Here is an 18,584-nt window from a genome sequence, read left to right as displayed (position 1 = left end):
AGTGTGTTTTCCTGTACCTGGGCATTGGCATAGGAAGGAAGTGGATGAGAGTGCTCTCCTGTTCCCTGGGCATCAGTCTAGGAAGGAAGCGGAGGAGTGTGCTCTCCTGCTCCCTGGGCATCGGCCTAGGGAGAAAGTAGAGGATCGTGCTCTCCTGCTCCCTGGGGCATCGGCTTAGGGAGGAAGTGGAGGAGTGTGCTCTCCTGTTCCCTGGGCATTGACCTAGGGAGGAAGTGGAGGAGTGTGCTCTCCTGTTCCTTGGGCATCGGCCTAGGAAGGAAGTTGTGAAGCGTGTTCTCCTGTTCCCTGGGCATCGGCCTAGGAAGGAAGTGGTGGAGCGTGCTCTCCTGTTTCCTGAGCATTGGCCTAGGGAGGAAGTGGATGAGCGTGCTCTCCTGGTCCCTGGGCATTGGCCTAGGGAGGAAGTGATTGAGCGTGCTTTCCTGTTCCCTGGGCATCGGTCTAGGGAGGAAGTGGATAAGCACGCTCTCCTGTTCCCTGGGCATCGGTCTAGGGAGGAAGTGGATGAGCGTGCTCTCCTGGTCGCTGGGCATCGGTCTAGGGAGGAAGTGGTGAAGTGTGCTCTCCTGTTCCCTGGGCATCAGTATAGGAAGGAAGTGGAGGAGTGTGCTCTCCTGTTTCCTGGGCATCGGCCTAGGGAGGAAGTGGATGAGCATGCTCTCCTGGACCCTGGGCATCGGCCTAGGGAGGAAGTGGATGAGCGTGCTCTCCTCGTCGCTGGGCATCGGCCTAGGGAAGAAGTGGAGGGGTGTGCTCTCCTGTTCCCTGGGCATCGGCCTAGGGAGGAAGTGGAGGAGCGTGCTCTCCTGATCCCTGGGCATCGGTCTCGGAAGGAAGTGGAGGAGTGTGCTCTCCTGTTCCCTGGGCATCAGTTTAGTTTTGTTTAGTTTAGTTTCTAGGAAGGAAGTGGATGAGTGTGCTCTCCTGTTCCCTGGGCATCGGTCTAGGGAGGAAGTGGATGAGCCTGCTCTCCTGTTCCCTGGGCATCGGCATTGGGAGGAAGTGGAGGAGCAAGCTCTCCTGTTCCCTGGGCATCAGCCTAGGGAGGAAGTGAATGAGCGTGCTCTCCTGTTCCATGGGCATTGGCCTAGGGAGGAAGTGGATGAGCGTGCTCTCCTGGTCCCTGGTCATCGGCCTAGGGAGGAAGTGGATGAACGTGCTCTCCTTTTCCCTGGGCATCGGCATAGGGAGGAAGTGGATGAGCGTGCTCTCCTGTTCCCTGGGCATCGGTCTAGGGAGGAGGTGGAGGAGCGTGCTCTCCTGTTCCCTGGGCATCGGCCTAAGGAGGAAGTGGATGAGAGTGTTCTCCTGTTCCCTGGGCATCGGCCTAGGGAGGAGGTGGAGGAGTGTGCTCTCCTGCTCCCTGGGCATCGGCCTAGTGAGAACGTGGAGGAGAGTGCTCTGCGTTCCCCTGGGCATCGGCCTAGGGAGGAAGTGGAAGAGCGTGCTCTCCTGGTCCCTGGGCATTGGCCTAGGGAGGAAGTGGATGAGTGTGCTCTCCTGGTCCCTGGGCATCGGCCTATGGAGGAAGTGGAGGAGCGTGCTCTCCTGTTCCCTGGGCATCGCTCTAGGGAGGAAGCGGATGAGCGTGCTCTCCTGCTCCCTGGGCATCGGCCTAGGGAGAACGTGGAGGAGAGTGCTCTACGTTCCCCTGGGCATCGGCCGAGTGAGGAAGTGGATGAGTGTGCTCTCCTGGTCCCTGGGCATTGGCCTAGGGAGGAAGTGGATGAGTGTGCTCTCCTGGTCCCTGGGCATCGGCCTAGGGAGGAAGTGGAGGAGCGTGCTCTCCTGTTCCCTGGGTATCAGCCTAGGTAGAAAGTGGATGAGCGTGCTCTCCTGTTCCCTGGGCATCGGTCTAGGGAGGAAGCGGATGAGCGGGCTCTCCTGTTCCCTGGGCATCGGTCTAGGGAGGAAGCGGATGAGCGTGCTTTCCTGTTCCCTGGGCATCGGCCTAGGGAGGAAGTGGATGAGCATTCTCTCCTGTTCCCTGGGCATCGGTCTAGGGGGGAAGTGGAGGAGCGTGCTCTCCTGGTCCCTGGGCATCGGCCTAGGGAGGAAGTGGAGGAGTGTGCTCTCCTGGTCCCTGGGCATCGGCCTAGGGAGGAAGTGGAGGAGTGTGCTCTCCTGTTCCCTGGGCATCGGCCTAGGAAGGAAGTGGTGAAGCGTGCTCTCCTGTTCCCTGGGCATCGGCCTAGGAAGGAAATGGAGGAGTGTGCTCTCCTGTTCCCTGGGCATCGGCCTAGGGAGGAAGTGGATGAGCGTGCTCTCCTGTTCCCTGGGCATCGGTCTAGGGAGGAAATGGAGAAGCGTGCTCTCCTGGACCCTTGGCATCGGCCTAGGGAGCAAGTGGAGGAGTGTGCTTTCCGGTTCCCTGGGCATTGGCCTAGGGAGGAAGTGGATGAGCGTGCTCTCCTGTTCCCTGGGCATCGGTCTAGGGAGGAAGTGGAGGAGCGTGCTCTCCTGGTACCTGGGCATCGGCCTAGGGAGCAAGTGGAGGAGCGTGCTTTCCTGTTCCCTGGGCATTGGCATAGGAAGGAATTGGATGAGAGTGTTCTCCTGTTCCCTGGGCATCGGTCTAGGAAGGAAGTGGAGGAGTGTGCTCTCCTGGTCCCTGGGCATCGGCATAGGGAGAAAGTGGAGGAGCATGCTCTCCTGTTCCCTGGGCATCCGCCTAGGGAGGAAGTGGATGAGCGTGTTCTCCTGGTCCCTGGGCATCGGGCCAGGGAGGAAGTGGAGGAGCATGCTCTCCTCTTCCCTGGGCATTGGCCTAGGTAGAAAGTGGATGAGCGTGCTCTCCTGTTCCCTGGGCATTGGTCTAGGGAGGAAGTGGATGAGCGTGCTCTCCTGTTCCCTGGGCATTGGTCTAGGGAGGAAGTGGATGAGCGTGCTCTCCTGTTCCCTGGGCATCGGTCTAGGGAGGGAGTGGATGAGCGTACTTTCCTGTTCCCTGGGCATTGGCCTAGGGAGGAAGTGGATGAGTGTGCTCTCCTGTTCCCTGGGCATTGACCTAGGAAGGAAGTGGTGAAGCGTGCACTCCTGTTCCCTGGGCATCGGCCTAGGAAGGAAGTGGAGGAGTGTGCTCTCCTGTTCCCTGGGCATTGGCCTAGGGAGGAAGTGGATTAGCGTGCTCTCCTGTTCCCTAGGCATCGGTCTAGGGAGGAAGTGGAGGAGTGTGCTCTCCTGCTCCCTGGGCATCAGCCTAAGGAGGAAGTGGAGGATTTTGTTTTCCTGTTCCCTTAGCATCGGCCGAGGGAGGAAGTGGAGGAGTGTGCTCTCCTGTTCCCTGGGCATCGGCCTAGGAAGGAAGTGGTGAAGCGTGCTCTCCTGTTCCCTGGGCATCGGCCTAGGAAGTAAGTGGAGGAGTGTGCTCTCCTGTTCCCTGGGCATTGGCCTAGGGAGGAAGTGGATGAGCGTGCTCTCCTGTTCCCTGGGCATCGGTCTAGGGAGGAAGTGGAGCAGCGTGCGCTCCTTGTCCCTGGGCATCGGCCTAGGGAGAAAGTGGAGGAGTGTGCTTTCCTGTTCCCTGAGCATTGGCATAGGAAGGAAGTGGATGAGAGTGCTCTCCTGTTCCCTGAGCATTGGCATAGGAAGGAAGTGGAGGAGTGTGCTCTTCTGTTCCTTGGGCATCGGCCTAGGAAGGAAGTGGTGAAGCATGCGCTCCTGTTCCCTGGGCATCGGTCTAGGGAGGAAGTGGAGGAGCGTGCTCTCCTGGTCCCTGGGCATCAGTCTAGGAAGGAACTGGAGGAGTGTGCTCTCCTGTTCCCTGGGCATTGGCCTAGGAAGGAAGTGGTGAAGCGTGCTCTCCTGTTCCCTGGGCATTGGCCTAGGGAGGAAGTGGATGAGCGTGCTTTCCTGGTCCCTGGGCATTGGCCTAGGGAGGAAGTGGAGGAGCGTGCTCTCTTGGTCCCTGGGCATCAGTCTAGCAAGGAACTGGAGGAGTGTGCTCTCCTGTTCCCTGGGCATCGGCCTAGGAAGGAAGTGGTGAAGCGTGCTCTCCTGCTCCCTGGGCATCGGTCTAGGAAGGAAGTGGAGGAGCGTGCTCTCCTGGTCCCTCGGCATCGGCCTAGGGAGCAAGTGGAGGAGTGTGCTTTCCTGGTCCGGGGCATTGGCATAGGAAGGAAGTGGATGAGAGTGCTCTCCTGTTCCCTGGGCATCGGTCTAGGAAGGAAGTGGCGGAGTTTGCTCTCCTGCTCCCTGGGCATCGGCCTAGGGAGGAAGTGGAGGAGTTTTCTCTCCTGTTCCCTGGGCAGCGGCCTAGGGAGCAAGTGGAGGATTGTGCTTTCCTGGTCCGGGGCATTTGCATAGGAAGGAAGTGGATGAGAGTGCTCTCCTGTTCCCTGGGCATCGGTCTAGGAAGGAAGTGGCGGAGTGTGCTCTCCTGTTCCCTGGGCATCGGCCTAGGGAGGAAGTGGAGGAGTTTTCTCTCCTGTTCCCTGGGCATCGGCCTAGGAAGGAAGTGGAGGAGCGTGCTCTCCTGTTCCCTGGGCATCGGCCTAGGAAGGAATCGGTGAAGCATGCTCCCCTGTTCCCTGAGCATCGGCCAAGGGAGGAAGTGGATGAGGGTGCTCTCCTGTTCCCTGGGCATCGGTCTAGGGAGGATGTGGATGAAAGTGCTCTCCTATTCCCTGGGCATCGGTCTAGGGAGGAAGTGGATGAGCGTGCTCTCCTGGCCCTGGGCATCGGCCTAGGGAGGAAGTGGTGGAGTGGGCTCCCCTGTTCCCTGGGCATCGGTCTAGGAAGGAAGTGGTGGAGCAGGCTCTCCTGTTCCCTGGGCATCGGTCTAGGGAGGAAGTGGATGAGCGTGCTCTCCTGGTCCCTGGGCATCGGCCTAGGGAAGAAGTGGATGAGCATGCTCTCCTGTTTCCTGGGCCTAGGGAGGAAGTGGATGAGCGTGCTCTCCTGTTCCCTGGGCATCGGTCTAGGGAGGAAGTGGTTGAGTGTGCTCTCCTGTTCCCTGGGCATCGGTCTAGGGAGGAAGTGGAGGAGCGTGCTCTCCTGTTCCCTGGGCATCGGCCTAGGGAGGAAGTGGTGAAGCGTGCTCTCCTGTTCCCTGGGCATCAGCCTCGGAAGGAAGTGGAGGAGCGTGCTCTCCTGTTCACTGGGCATCGGCCTAGGGAGGAAGTGGATGAGCGTGCTCTCCTGTTCCCTAGGCATCGGTCTAGGGAGGAAGTGGATGAGCATGCTCTCCTGTTCCCTGGGCATCGGCCTAGGGAGGAAGTGGATGAGCGTGCTCTCCTGGTCCGTGGGCATCGGCCTAGGGAGGAAGTGGAGGAGTGTGCTCTCCTGTTCCCTGGGCATCGGCCTAGGGAGGAAGTGGAGGAGTGTGCTCTCCTGTTCTCTGGGCATCGGCCTAGGAAGGAAGTGGTGAAGCTTACTCTCCTGTTCCCTGGGCATCGGCCTAGGAAGGAAGTGGAGGAGTGTGCTCTCCTGTTCCCTGGGCATCAGCCTAGCGAGGAAGTGGATGAGCGTGCTCTCCTGTTCCCTGGGCATCGGTCTAGGGAGGAAGTGGATGAGTATGCTCTTCTGTTCCCTGGGCATCGGTCTAGGGAGGAAGTGGAGGAGCATGCTCTCCTGGTCCCTGGGCATCGGCCTAGGGAGCAAGTGGAGGAGTGTGCTTTCCTGTTACCTGGGCATTGGCATAGGAAGGAAGTGGATGAGAGTGCTCTCCTGTTCCCTGGGCATCGGTCTAGGAAGGAAGTGGAGGAGTGTGCTCTCCTGCTCCCTGGGCATCGGCCTAGGGAGAAAGTAGAGGATCGTGCTCTCCTGCTCCCTGGGTCATCGGCTTAGGGAGGAAGTGGAGGAGTGTGCTCTCCTGTTCCCTGGGCATTGACCTAGGGAGGAAGTGGAGGAGTGTGCTCTCCTGTTCCTTGGGCATCGGCCTAGGAAGGAAGTTGTGAAGCGTGTTCTCCTGTTCCCTGGGCATCGGCCTAGGAAGGAAGTGGTGGAGCGTGCTCTCCTGTTCCCTGAGCATTGGCCTAGGAAGGAAGTGGTGGAGCGTGCTCTCCTGTTCCCTGAGCATTGGCCTAGGGAGGAAGTGGATGAGCGTGCTCTCCTGTTCCCTGAGCATTGGCCTAGGGAGGAAGTGGATGAGTGTGCTCTCCTGTTCCCTGGGCATCGGCCTAGGAAGGAAGTGGTGAAGTGTGCACTCCTGTTCCCTGGGCATCGGCCAAGGAAGGAAGTGGAGGAGTGTGCTCTCCTGTTCCCTGGGCATTGGCCTAGGGAGGAAGTGGATGAGCGTGCTCTCCTGTTCCCTAGGCATCGGTCTAGGGAGGAAGTGGAGGAGCGTGCTCTACTGTTCCCTGGGCATCGGCATAGGGAGGAAGTGAATGAGCGTGCTCTCCTGTTCCCTGGGCATCGGTCTAGGGAGGAAGTGGATGAGCGTGCTCTCCTGGTCCCTGGGCATCGGCCTAGGGAGGAAGTGGATGAGCGTGCTCTCCTGTTCCCTGGGCATCGGCCTAGGGAGGAAGTGGATGAGCAGAAGTGGAGGAGCGTGTTCTCCTGTTCCCTGGGCATCGGCCTAGGAAGGAAGTGGTGAAGCGTGCTCTCCTGTTCCCTGGGCATCGCCCTAGGGAGGAAGTGGAGGAGCGCGCTCTCCTGTTCCCTGGGCATCGGCCTAGGGAGGAAGTGGTGAAGTGTGCTCTCCTGTTCCCTGGGCATGGGCCTAGGGAGGAAGTGGAGGATCGTGCTCTCCTGTTCCCTGGGCATCGGCCTAGGGAGGAAGTGGAGGAGCGTGCTCTCCTGTTCCCTGGGAATCGGCCTAGGGAGGAAGTGGATGAGAGTGCTCTCCTGTTCCCTGGGCATCGGTCTAGGGAGGGGGTGGAGGAGCGTGCTCTCCTGTTCCCTGGGCATCGGCCTAGGGAGGAAGTGGATGAGAGTGCTCTCCTGTTCCCTGGGCATCGGTCTAGGGAGGAGGTGGAGGAGTGTGCTCTCCTGCTCCCTGGGCATCGGCCTAGGGAGAAAGTGGAGGAGAGTGCTCTGCGTTCCCCTGGGCATCGGCCTAGGGAGGAAGTGGAGGAGCGTGCTCTCCTGCTCCCTGGGCATCGGCCTAGCGAGGAAGTGGATGAGTGTGCTCTCCTGGTCCCTGGGCATTGGCCTAGGGAGGAAGTGGATGAGCGTGCTCTCCTGGTCCCTGGGCATCGGTCTAGGGAGAAAGTGGATGAGTGTGCTCTCCTGGTCCCTGGGTATCGGCCTAGGGAGGAAGTGGAGGAGCGTGCTCTCCTGTTCCCTGCGCATCAGCCTAGGTAGAAAGTGGATGAGCGTGCTCTCCTGTACCCTGGGCATTGGTCTAGGGAGGAAGCGGATGAGCGTGCTCTCCTGTTTCCTGGGCATCGGTCTAGGGAGGAAGTGGATGAGCGTGCTTTCCTGTTCCCTGGGCAATGGCCTAGGGAGGAAGCAGATGAGCATTCTCTCCTGTTCCCTGGGCATCGGTCTAGAGGGGAAGTAGAGGAGCGTGCTCTCCTGGTCCCTGGGCATCGGCTTAGGGAGGAAGTGGAGGAGTGTGCTCTCCTGGTCCCTGGGCATCGGCCTAGGGAGGAAGTGGAGGAGTGTGCTCTCCTGTTCCCTGGGCATTGGCCTAGGAAGGAAGTGGTGAAGCGTGCTCTCCTGTTCCCTGGGCATCGGCCTAGGAAGGAAATGGAGGAGTGTGCTCTCCTGTTCCCTGGGCATTGGCCTAGGGAGGAAGTGGATGAGCGTGCTCTCCTGTTCCCTGGGCATCGGTCTAGGGAGGAAATGGAGAAGAGTGCTCTCCTGGACCCTTAGCATCGGCCTAGGGAGCAAGTGGAGGAGTGTGCTTTCCGGTTCCCTGGGCATTGGCCTAGGGAGGAAGTGGATGAGCGTGCTCTCCTGTTCCCTGGGCATCGGTCTAGGGAGGAAGTGGAGGAGCCTGCTCTCCTGGTACCTGGGCATCTGCCTAGGGAGCAAGTGGAGGAGTGTGCTTTCGTGTTCCCTGGGCATTGGCATAGGAAGGAATTGGATGAGAGTGCTCTCCTGTTCCCTGGGCATCGGTCTAGGAAGGAAGTGGAGGAGTGTGCTCTCCTGCTCCCTGGGCATCGGCAAAGGGAGAAAGTGGAGGAGCATGCTCTCCTGTTCCCTGGGCATCGGCCTAGGGAGGAAGTGGATGAGCGTGTTCTCCTGGTCCCTGGGCATCGGGCTAGGGAGGAAGTGGATGAGTGTGCTTTCCTGGTCCCTGGGCATCGGCCTAAGGAGGAAGTGGAGGAGCATGCTCTCCTGTTCCCTGGGCATCGGCCTAGGTAGAAAGTGGATGAGCATGCTCTCCTGTTCCCTGGGCATTGGTCTAGGGAGGAAGTGGATGAGCGTGCTCTCCAGTTCCCTGGGCATCGGTCTAGGGAGGAAGTGGATGAGCGTACTTTCCTGTTTCCTGGGCATTGTCCTAGGGAGGAAGTGGATGAGTGTGCTCTCCTGTTCCCTGGGCATCGGCCTAGGAAGGAAGTGGTGAAGCGTGCACTCCTGTTCCCTGGGCATCGGCCTAGGAAGGAAGTGGAGGAGTGTGCTCTCCTGTTCCCTGGGCATTGGCCTAGGGAGGAAGTGGATGAGCGTGCTCTCCTGTTCCCTAGGCATCGGTCTAGGGAGGAAGTGGAGGAGCATGCTCTCCTGGTCCCTGGCTATCAGCCTAGGGAGCAAGTGGAGGAGTGTGCTTTCTTGTTCCCTGGGCATTGGCATAGGAAGGAAGTGGATGAGTGTGCTCTCCTGTTCCCTGGGCATCGGTCTAGGAAGGAAGTGGAGGAGTGTGCTCTCCTGCTCCCTGGGAATCAGCCTAAGGAGGAAGTGGAGGATTTTGCTTTCCTGTTCCCTTAGCATTGGCCGAGGGAGGAAGTGGAGGAGTGTACTCTCCTGTTCCCTGGGCATCGGCCTAGGAAGGAAGTGGTGAAGCGTGCTCTCCTGTTCCCTGGGCATCGGCCTAGGAAGTAAGTGGAGGAATGTGCTCTCCTTTTCCCTGGGCATTGGCCTAGGGAGGAAGTGGATGAGCGTGCTCTCCTGTTCCCTGGGCATCGGTCTAGGGAGGAAGTGGAGGAGCGTGCGCTCCTTGTCCCTGGGCATCGGCCTAGGGAGCAAGTGGAGGAGTGTGTTTTCCTGTTCCCTGAGCATTGGCATAGGAAGGAAGTGGATGAGAGTGCTCTCCTGTTCCCTGGTCATCGGCCTAGGAAGGAAGTGGTGAAGCATGCGCTCCTGTTCCCTGGGCATCGGTCTAGGGAGGAAGTGGAGGAGCGTGCTCTCCTGGTCCCTGGGCATCAGTCTAGGAAGGAACTGGAGGAGTGTGCTCTCCTGTTCCCTGGGCATCGGCCTAGGAAGGAAGTGGTGAAGCGTGCTCTCCTGTTCCCTGGGCATTGGCCTAGGGAGGAAGTGGATGAGCGTGCTCTCCTGGTCCCTGGGCATTAGCCTAGGGAGGAAGTGGAGGAGTGTGCTCTCCTGGTCCCTGGGGATCAGTCTAGGAAGGAACTGGAGGAGTGTGCTCTCCTGTTCCCTGGGCATCGGCCTAGGAAGGAAGTGGTGAAGCGTACTGTCCTGCTTCCCGGGCATCGGTCTAGGAAGGAAGTGGAGGAGCGTGCTCTCCTGGTCCCACAGCATCGGCCAAGGGAGCAAGTGGAGGAGTGTGCTTTCCTGGTCTGGGGCATTGGCATAGGAAGGAAGTGGATGAGAGTGCTCTCCTGTTCCCTGGGCATCAGTCTAAGAAGGAAGTGGCGGAGTGTGCTCTCCTGCTCCCTGGGCATCGGCCTAGGGAGGAAGTGGAGGAGTTTTCTCTCCTGTTCCCTGGGCAGCGGCCTAGGGAGGAAGTGGAGGAGTGTGCTTTCCTGCTCCGGGGCATTGGCATAGGAAGGAAGTGGATGAGAGTGCTCTCCTGTTCCCTGGGCATCGGTCTAGGAAGGAAGTGGCGGAGTGTGCTCTCCTGCTCCCTGGGCATCGGCCTAGGGAGGAAGTGGAGGAGTTTTCTCTCCTGTTCCCTGGGCATCGGCCTAGGGAGGAAGTGGAGGAGTTTTCTCTCCTGTTCCCTGGGCATCGGCCTAGGAAGGAAGTGGAGGAGCGTGCTCTCCTGTTCCCTGGGCATCGGCCTAGGAAGGAAGTGGTGAAGCGTGCTCCCCTGTTCCCTGGGCATTGGCCAAGGGAGGAAGAGGATGAGGGTGCTCTCCTGTTCCCTGGGCATCGGTCTAGGGAGGAAGTGGATGAAAGTGCTCTCCTGTTCCCTGGGCATCGGTCTAGGGTTGAAGTGGATGAGCGTTCTCTCCTGGACCTGGGCATCGGCCTAGGGAGGAAGTGGTGGAGTGTGCTCCCCTGTTCCCTGGGCATCGGTCTAGGAAGGAAGTGGTGGAGCATGCTCTCCTGTTCCCTGGGCATCGGTCTAGGGAGGAAGTGGATGAGCTGCTCTCCTGGTCCCTGGGCATCGGCCTAGGGAAGAAGTGGATGAGCGTGCTCTCCTGTTTCCTGGGCCTAGGGAGGAAGTGGATGAGCGTGCTCTCCTGTTCCCTGGGCATCGGTCTAGGGAGGAAGTGGATGAGCGTGCTCTCCTGTTCCCTGGGCATCGGTCTAGGGAGGAAGTGGAGGAGCGTGCTCTCCTGTTCCCTGGGCATCGGCCTAGGGAGGAAGTGGTGAAGCGTGCTCTCCTGTTCCCTGGGCATCGGCCTAGGAAGGAGGTGGAGGAGCGTGCTCTCCTGTTCCCTGGGCATCGGCCTAGGGAGGAAGTGGATGAGCGTGCTCTCCTGTTCCCTGGGCATCGGTCTAGGGAGGAAGTGGATGAGCGTGCTCTCCTGTTCCCTGGGCATCGGCCTAGGGAGGAAGTGGATGAGCGTGCTCTCCTGATCCGTGGGCATCGGCCTAGGGAGGAAGTGGAGGAGTGTGCTCTCCTGTTCCCTGGGCATCGGCCTAGGGAGGAAGTGGAGGAGTGTGCTCTCCTGTTCCCTGGGCATCGGCCTAGGAAGGAAGTGGTGAAGCTTACTCGCCTGTTCCCTGGGCATCGGCCTAGGAAGGAAGTGGAGGAGTGTGCTCTCCTGTTCCCTGGGCCTCAGCCTAGCGAGGAAGTGGATGAGCGTGCTCTCCTGTTCCCTGGGCATCGGTCTAGGGAGGAAGTGGATGAGCGTGCTCTTCTGTTCCCTGGGCATCGGTCTAGGGAGGAAGTGGAGGAGCATGCTCTCCTGGTCCCTGGGCATCGGCCTAGGGAGCAAGTGGAGGAGTGTGCTCTCCTGTTCCCTGGGCATCGGTCTAGGAAGGAAGTGGAGGAGTGTGCTCTCCTGATCCCTGGGCATCGGCCTAGGGAGAAAGTAGAGGATCGTGCTCTCCTGCTCCCTGGGGCATCGGCTTAGGGAGGAAGTGGAGGAGTGTGCTCTCCTGTTCCCTGGGCATTGACCTAGGGAGGAAGTGGAGGAGTGTGCTCCCCTGTTCCTTGGGCATCGGCCTAGGAAGGAAGTTGTGTAGCGTGTTCTCCTGTTCCCTGGGCATCGGCCTAGGAAGGAAGTGGTGGAGCGTGCTCTCCTGTTCCCTGAGCATTGGCCTAGGGAGGAAGTGGATGAGTGTGCTCTCCTGGTCCCTGGGCATTGGCCTAGGGAGGAAGTGATTGAGCGTGCTTTCCTGTTCCCTGGACATCGGACTAGGGAGGAAGTGGATAAGCATGCTCTCCTGTTCCCTGGGCATCGGTCTAGGGAGGAAGTGGATGAGCGTGCTCTCCTGGTCGCTGGGCATCGGTCTAGGGAGGAAGTGGTGGAGTGTGCTCTCCTGGTTCCCTGGGCATCAGTATAGGAAGGAAGTGGAGGAGTGTGCTCTCCTGTTTCCTGGGCATCGGCCTAGGGAGGAAGTGGATGAGCGTGCTCTCCTGGACCCTGGGCATCGGCCTAGGGAGGAAGTGGATGAGCGTGTTCTCCTGGTCGCTGGGCATCGGCCTAGGGAGGAAGTGGAGGGGTGTGCACTCCTGTTCCCTGGGCATCGGCCTAGGGAAGAAGTGGAGGAGTGTGCTCTCCTGATCCCTGGGCATCGGTCTAGGAAGGAAGTGGAGGACTGTGCTCTCCTGTTCCCTGGGCATCGGTTTAGTTTTGTTTAGTTTAGTTTCTAGGAAGGAAGTGGATGAGCGTGCTCTCCTGTTCCCTGGGCATCGGCATAGGGAGGAAGTGGAGGAGCGTGCTCTCCTGTTCCCTGGGCATCGGCCTAGGGAGGAAGTGAATGAGTGTGCTCTCCTGTTCCCTGGGCATCGGTCTAGGGAGGAATTGGATGAGCGTGCTCTCCTGGTCCCTGGGCATCGGCCTAGGGAGGAAGTGGATGAGCGTGCTCTCCTGTTCCCTGGGCATCGGCCTAGGGAGGAAGTGGATGAGCGGAAGTGGAGTAGCGTGCTCTCCTGTTCCCTGGGCATCAGCCTAGGAAGGAAGTGGTGAAGCGTGCTCTCCTGTTCCCTGGGCATCGGCCTAGGGAGGAAGTGGAGGAGCTTGCTCTCCTGTTCCCTGGGCATCGGCCTAGGGAGGAAGTGGTGAAGTGTGCTCTCCTGTTCCCTGGGCATCGGCCTAGGGAGGAAGTGGAGGATCGTGCTCTCCTGTTCCCTGGGCATCGGCCTAGGGAGGAAGTGGAGGAGCGTGCTCTCCTGTTCCCTGGGAATCGGCCTAGGGAGGAAGTGGATGAGAGTGCTCTCCTGTTCCCTGGGCATCTGTCTAGGGAGGGGGTGGAGGAGCGTGCTCTCCTGTTCCCTGGGCATCGGCCTAGGGAGGAAGTGGATGAGAGTGCTCTCCTGTTCCCTGGGCATCGGTCTAGAGAGGAGGTGGAGGAGTGTGCTCTCCTGCTCCCTGGGCATCGGCCTAGGGAGAAAGTGGAGGAGAGTGCTCTGCGTTCCCCTGGGCATCGGCCTAGGGAGGAAGTGGAGGAGCGTGCTCTCCTGCTCCCTGGGTATCGGCCTAGCGAGGAAGTGGATGAGTGTGCTCTCCTGGTCCCTGGGCATCGGTCTAGGGAGAAAGTGGATGAGTGTGCTCTCCTGGTCCCTGGGCATCGGCCTAGGGAGGAAGTGGAGGAGCGTGCTCTCCTGTTCCCTGGGCATTGGTCTAGGGAGGAAGCGGATGAGCGTGCTCTCCTGTTCCCTGGGCATCGGTCTAGGGAGGAAGTGGATGCGCGTGCTTTCGTGTTCCCTGGGCATTGGCCTAGGGAGGAAGTGGATGAGCATTCTCTCCTGTTCCCTGGGCATCGGTCTAGGGGGGAAGTGGAGGAGCGTGCTCTCCTGGTCCCTGGGCATCGGCCTAGGGAGGAAGTGGAGGAGTGTGCTCTCCTGGTCCCTGGGCATCGGCCTAGGGAGGAAGTGGAGGAGTGTGCTCTCCTGTTCCCTGGGCATCGGTCTAGGAAGGAAGTGGTGAAGCGTGCTCTCCTGTTCCCTGGGCATCGGCCTAGGAAGGAAATGGAGGAGTGTGCTCTCCTGTTCCATGGGCATTGGCCTAGGGAGAAAGTGGAGGAGCATGCTCTCCTGTTCCATGGGCATCGGCCTAGGGAGGAAGTGGATGAGCGTGTTCTCCTGGTCCCTGGACATCGGGCTAGGGAGGAAGTCCATGAGTGTGCTCTCCTGGTCCCTGGGCATCGGCCTAAGGAGGAAGTGGAGGAGCATGCTCTCCTGTTCCCTGGGCATCGGCCTAGGTAGAAAGTGGATGAGCGTGCTCTCCTGTTCCCTGGGCATCGGCCTAGGTAGAAAGTGGATGAGCGTGCTCTCCTGTTCCCTGGGCATCGGTCTAGGGAGGAAGTGGATGAGCGTACTTTCCTGTTCCCTGGGCATTGGCCTAGGGAGGAAGTGATGAGTGTGCTCTCCTGTTCCCTGGGCATCGGCCTAGGAAGGAAGTGGTGAAGCGTGCACTCCTGTTCCCTGGGCATCGGCCTAGGAAGGAAGTGGAGGAGTGTGCTCTCCTGTTCCCTGGGCATTGGCCTAGGGAGGAAGTGGATGAGCGTGCTCTCGTGTTCCCTAGGCATCGGTCTAGGGAGGAAGTGGAGGAGCATGCTCTCCTGGTCCCTGGCTATCGGCCTAGGGAGCAAGTGGAGGAGTGTGCTTTCCTGTTCCCTGGGCATTGGCATAGGAAGGAAGTGGATGAGTGTGATCTCCTGTTCCCTGGGCATCGGTCTAGGAAGGAAGTGGAGGAGTGTGCTCTCCTGCTCCCTGGGCATCAGCCTAAGGAGGAAGTGGAGGATTTTGCTTTCCTGTTCCCTTAGCATCGGCCGAGGGAGCAAGTGGAGGAGTGTGCTTTCCGGTTCCCTGGGCATTGGCCTAGGGAGGAAGTGGATGAGCGTGCTCTCCTGTTCCCTGGGCATCGGTCTAGGAAGGAAGTGGAGGAGTGTGCTCTCCTGCTCCCTGGGCATCGGCAAAGGGAGAAAGTGGAGGAGCATGCTCTCCTGTTCCCTGGGCATCGGCCTAGGGAGGAAGTGGATGAGCGTGTTCTCCTGGTCCCTGGACATCGGGCTAGGGAGGAAGTCGATGAGTGTGCTCTCCTGGTCCCTGGGCATCGGCCTAAGGAGGAAGTGGAGGAGCATGCTCTCCTGTTCCCTGGGCATCGGCCTAGGTAGAAAGTGGATGAGCGTGCTCTCCTGTTCCCTGGGCATCGGTCTAGGGAGGAAGTGGATGAGCGTACTTTCCTGTTCCCTGGGCATTGGCCTAGGGAGGAAGTGATGAGTGTGCTCTCCGGTTCCCTGGGCATCGGCCTAGGAAGGAAGTGGAGGAGTGTGCTCTCCTGTTCCCTGGGCATTGGCCTAGGGAGGAAGTGGATGAGCGTGCTCTCCTGTTCCCTAGGCATCGGTCTAGGGAGGAAGTGGAGGAGCATGCTCTCCTGGTCCCTGGCTATCGGCCTAGGGAGCAAGTGGAGGAGTGTGCTTTCCTGTTCCCTGGGCATTGGCATAGGAAGGAAGTGGATGAGTGTGATCTCCTGTTCCCTGGGCATCGGTCTAGGAAGGAAGTGGAGGAGTGTGCTCTCCTGCTCCCTGGGCATCAGCCTAAGGAGGAAGTGGAGGATTTTGCTTTCCTGTTCCCTTAGCATCGGCCGAGGGAGGAAGTGGAGGAGTGTGCTCTCCTGTTCCCTGGGCATCGGCCTAGGAAGGAAGTGGTGAAGCGTGCTCTCCTGTTCCCTGGGCATCGGCCTAGGAAGGAAGTGGAGGAGTGTGCTCTCCTGTTCCTTGGGCATCGGCCTAGGAAGGAAGTGGTGAAGCATGCGCTCCTGTTCCCTGGGCATCGGTCTAGGGAGGAAGTGGAGGAGCGTGCTCTCCTGGTCCCTGGGCATCAGTCTAGGAAGGAACTGGAGGAGTGTGCTCTCCTGTTCCCAGGGCATCGGCCTAGGAAGGAAGTGGTGAAGCGTGCTCTCCTGTTCCCTGGGCATTGGCCTAGGGAGGAAGTGGATGAGCATGCTCTCCTGCTCCCTGGGCATCGGTCTAGGAAGGAAGTGGAGGAGCGTGCTCTCCTGGTCCCTCGGCATCGGCCTAGGGAGCAAGTGGAGGAGTGTGCTTTCCTGGTCCTGGGCATTGGCATAGGAAGGAAGTGGATGAGAGTGCTATCCTGTTCCCTGGGCATCGGTCTAGGAAGGAAGTGGCGGAGTGTGCTCTCCTGCTCCCTGGGCATCGGCCTAGGGAGGAAGTGGAGGAGTTTTCTCTCCTGTTCCCTGGGCAGCAGCCTAGGGAGCAAGTGGAGAAGTTTGCTTTCCTGGTCCCTGGGCTTTGGCATATGAAGGAAGTGGATGAGTGTGCTCTCCTGCTCCCTGGGCATCGGCCTAGGGAGGAAGTGGAGGAGTTTTCTCTCCTGTTCCCTGGGCATCGGCCTAGGGAGGAAGTGGAGGAGTGTGCTCTCCTGTTCCTTGGACATCGGCCTAGGAAGGAAGTGGTGAAGCGTGGTCACCCGTTCCCTGGGCATCGGTCTTGGAAGGAAGTGGTGGAGCGTGCTCTCCTGTTTCCTGGGCATTGGCCAAGGGAGGAAGTGGATGAGGGTGCTCTCCTGTTCCCTGGGCATCGGTCTGGGGAGGAAGTGGATGAAAGTGCTCTCCTGTTCCCTGGGCATCGGTCTAGGGAGGAAGTGGATGAGCGTGCTCTCCTGGCCCTGGGCATCAGTCTAGGGAGGAAGTGGATGACCGTGCTCTCCTGTTCCCTGGGCATCGGTCTAGGGAGGAAGTGGATGAGCGTGCTCTCCTGGCCCTGGGCATCAGTCTAGGGAGGAAGTGGATGACCGTGCTCTCCTGTTTCCTGGGCATTGGCCTAGGGAGGAAGTGGATGAGCGTGTTCTCCTGTTCCCTGGGCATCGGCCTAGGTAGAAAGTGGATGAGCGTGCTCTCCTGTTCCCTGGGCATCGGCCTAGGTAGAAAGTGGATGAGCGTGCTCTCCTGTTCCCTGGGCATCGGTCTAGGGAGGAAGTGGATGAGCGTACTTTCCTGTTCCCTGGGCATTGGCCTAGGGAGGAAGTGATGAGTGTGCTCTCCTGTTCCCTGGGCATCGGCCTAGGAAGGAAGTGGTGAAGCGTGCACTCCTGTTCCCTGGGCATCTGCCTAGGAAGGAAGTGGAGGAGTGTGCTCTCCTGTTCCCTGGGCATTGGCCTAGGGAGGAAGTGGATGAGCGTGCTCTCCTGTTCCCTGGGCATCGGTCTAGGGAGGAAGTGGATGAGCGTGCTCTCCTGGCCCTGGGCATCAGTCTAGGGAGGAAGTGGATGACCGTGCTCTCCTGTTTCCTGGGCATTGGCCTAGGGAGGAAGTGGATGAGCGTGTTCTCCTGGTCCCTGGGCATCGGCCTAAGGAGGAAGTGGAGGAGCATGCTCTCCTGTTCCCTGGGCATCGGCCTAGGTAGAAAGTGGATGAGCGTGCTCTCCTGTTCCCTGGGCATCGGCCTAGGTAGAAAGTGGATGAGTGTGCTCTCCTGCTCCCTGGGCATCGGCCTAGGGAGGAAGTGGAGGAGTTTGCTCTCCTGTTCCCTGGGCAGCAGCCTAGGGAGCAAGTGGAGAAGTTTGCTTTCCTGGTCCCTGGGCTTTGGCATATGAAGGAAGTGGATGAGTGTGCTCTCCTGCTCCCTGGGCATCGGCCTAGGGAGGAAGTGGAGGAGTTTTCTCTCCTGTTCCCTGGGCATCGGCCTAGGGAGGAAGTGGAGGAGTGTGCTCTCCTGTTCCTTGGACATCGGCCTAGGAAGGAAGTGGTGAAGCGTGGTCGCCCGTTCCCTGGGCATCGGTCTTGGAAGGAAGTGGTGGAGCGTGCTCTCCTGTTTCCTGGGCATTGGCCAAGGGAGGAAGTGGATGAGGGTGCTCTCCTGTTCCCTGGGCATCGGTCTGGGGAGGAAGTGGATGAAAGTGCTCTCCTGTTCCCTGGGCATCGGTCTAGGGAGGAAGTGGATGAGCGTGCTCTCCTGGCCCTGGGCATCAGTCTAGGGAGGAAGTGGATGACCGTGCTCTCCTGTTCCCTGGGCATCGGTCTAGGGAGGAAGTGGATGAGCGTGCTCTCCTGGCCCTGGGCATCAGTCTAGGGAGGAAGTGGATGACCGTGCTCTCCTGTTTCCTGGGCATTGGCCTAGGGAGGAAGTGGATGAGCGTGTTCTCCTGGTCCCTGGGCATCAGGCTAGGGAGGAAGTCGATGAGTGTGCTCTCCTGGTCCCTGGGCATCGGCCTAAGGAGGAAGTGGAGGAGCATGCTCTCCTGTTCCCTGGGCATCGGCCTAGGTAGAAAGTGGATGAGCGTGCTCTCCTGTTCCCTGGGCATCGGCCTAGGTAGAAAGTGGATGAGCGTGCTCTCCTGTTCCCTGGGCATCGGTCTAGGGAGGAAGTGGATGAGCGTACTTTCCTGTTCCCTGGGCATTGGCCTAGGGAGGAAGTGATGAGTGTGCTCTCCTGTTCCCTGGGCATCGGCCTAGGAAGGAAGTGGTGAAGCGTGCACTCCTGTTCCCTGGGCATCTGCCTAGGAAGGAAGTGGAGGAGTGTGCTCTCCTGTTCCCTGGGCATTGGCCTAGGGAGGAAGTGGATGAGCGTGCTCTCCTGTTCCCTAGGCATCGGTCTAGGGAGGAAGTGGAGGAGCATGCTCTCCTGGTCCCTGGCTATCGGCCTAGGGAGCAAGTGGAGGAGTGTGCTTTCCTGTTCCCTGGGCATTGGCATAGGAAGGAAGTGGATGAGTGTGATCTCCTGTTCCCTGGGCATCGGTCTAGGAAGGAAGTGGAGGAGTGTGCTCTCCTGCTCCCTGGGCATTGGCCTAGGGAGGAAGTGGATGAGCGTGCTCTCCTATTCCCTGGGCATCGGTCTAGGGAGGAAGTGGAGGAGCGTGCGCTCCTTGTCCCTGGGCATCGGTATAGGGAGCAAGTGGAGGAGTGTGCTTTCCTGTTCCCTGAGCATTGGCATAGGAAGGAAGTGGATGAGAGTGCTCTCCTGTTCCCTGGTCATCGGCCTACGGAGGAAGTGGAGGAGTGTGTTCTGTTCCTTGGGCATCGGCCTAGGAAGGAAGAGGTGAAGCATGCGCTCCTGTTCCCTGGGCATCGGTCTAGGGAGGAAGTGGAGGAGCGTGCTCTCCTGGTCCCTGGGCATCAATCTAGGAAGGAACTGGAGGAGTGTGCTCTCCTGTTCCCAGGGCATCGGCCTAGGAAGGAAGTGGTGAAGCGTGCTCTCCT

General features: G+C 59.6%; 1 protein-coding gene across 3 annotated transcripts in view; it reads right to left on the bottom strand.

Annotated features, from left to right (window-relative positions):
* The window catches only part of LOC138491108 (probable cation-transporting ATPase 13A4), a 1,567,030-nt gene that overhangs the window by 876,608 nt on the left and 671,838 nt on the right, over positions 1–18,584 (bottom strand). The gene's annotated exons all lie outside the window — the stretch shown is intronic.

The sequence above is a fragment of the Ambystoma mexicanum genome, chromosome 10 (assembly GCF_040938575.1).
Source record: "Ambystoma mexicanum isolate Mex_15411 chromosome 10, UKY_AmexF1_1, whole genome shotgun sequence".
NCBI classification, from domain to species: Eukaryota; Metazoa; Chordata; class Amphibia; order Caudata; family Ambystomatidae; genus Ambystoma; species Ambystoma mexicanum.
Note: the sequence above shows the minus strand (reverse complement) of the source record. Positions and strands in the feature narration are given on the sequence as shown.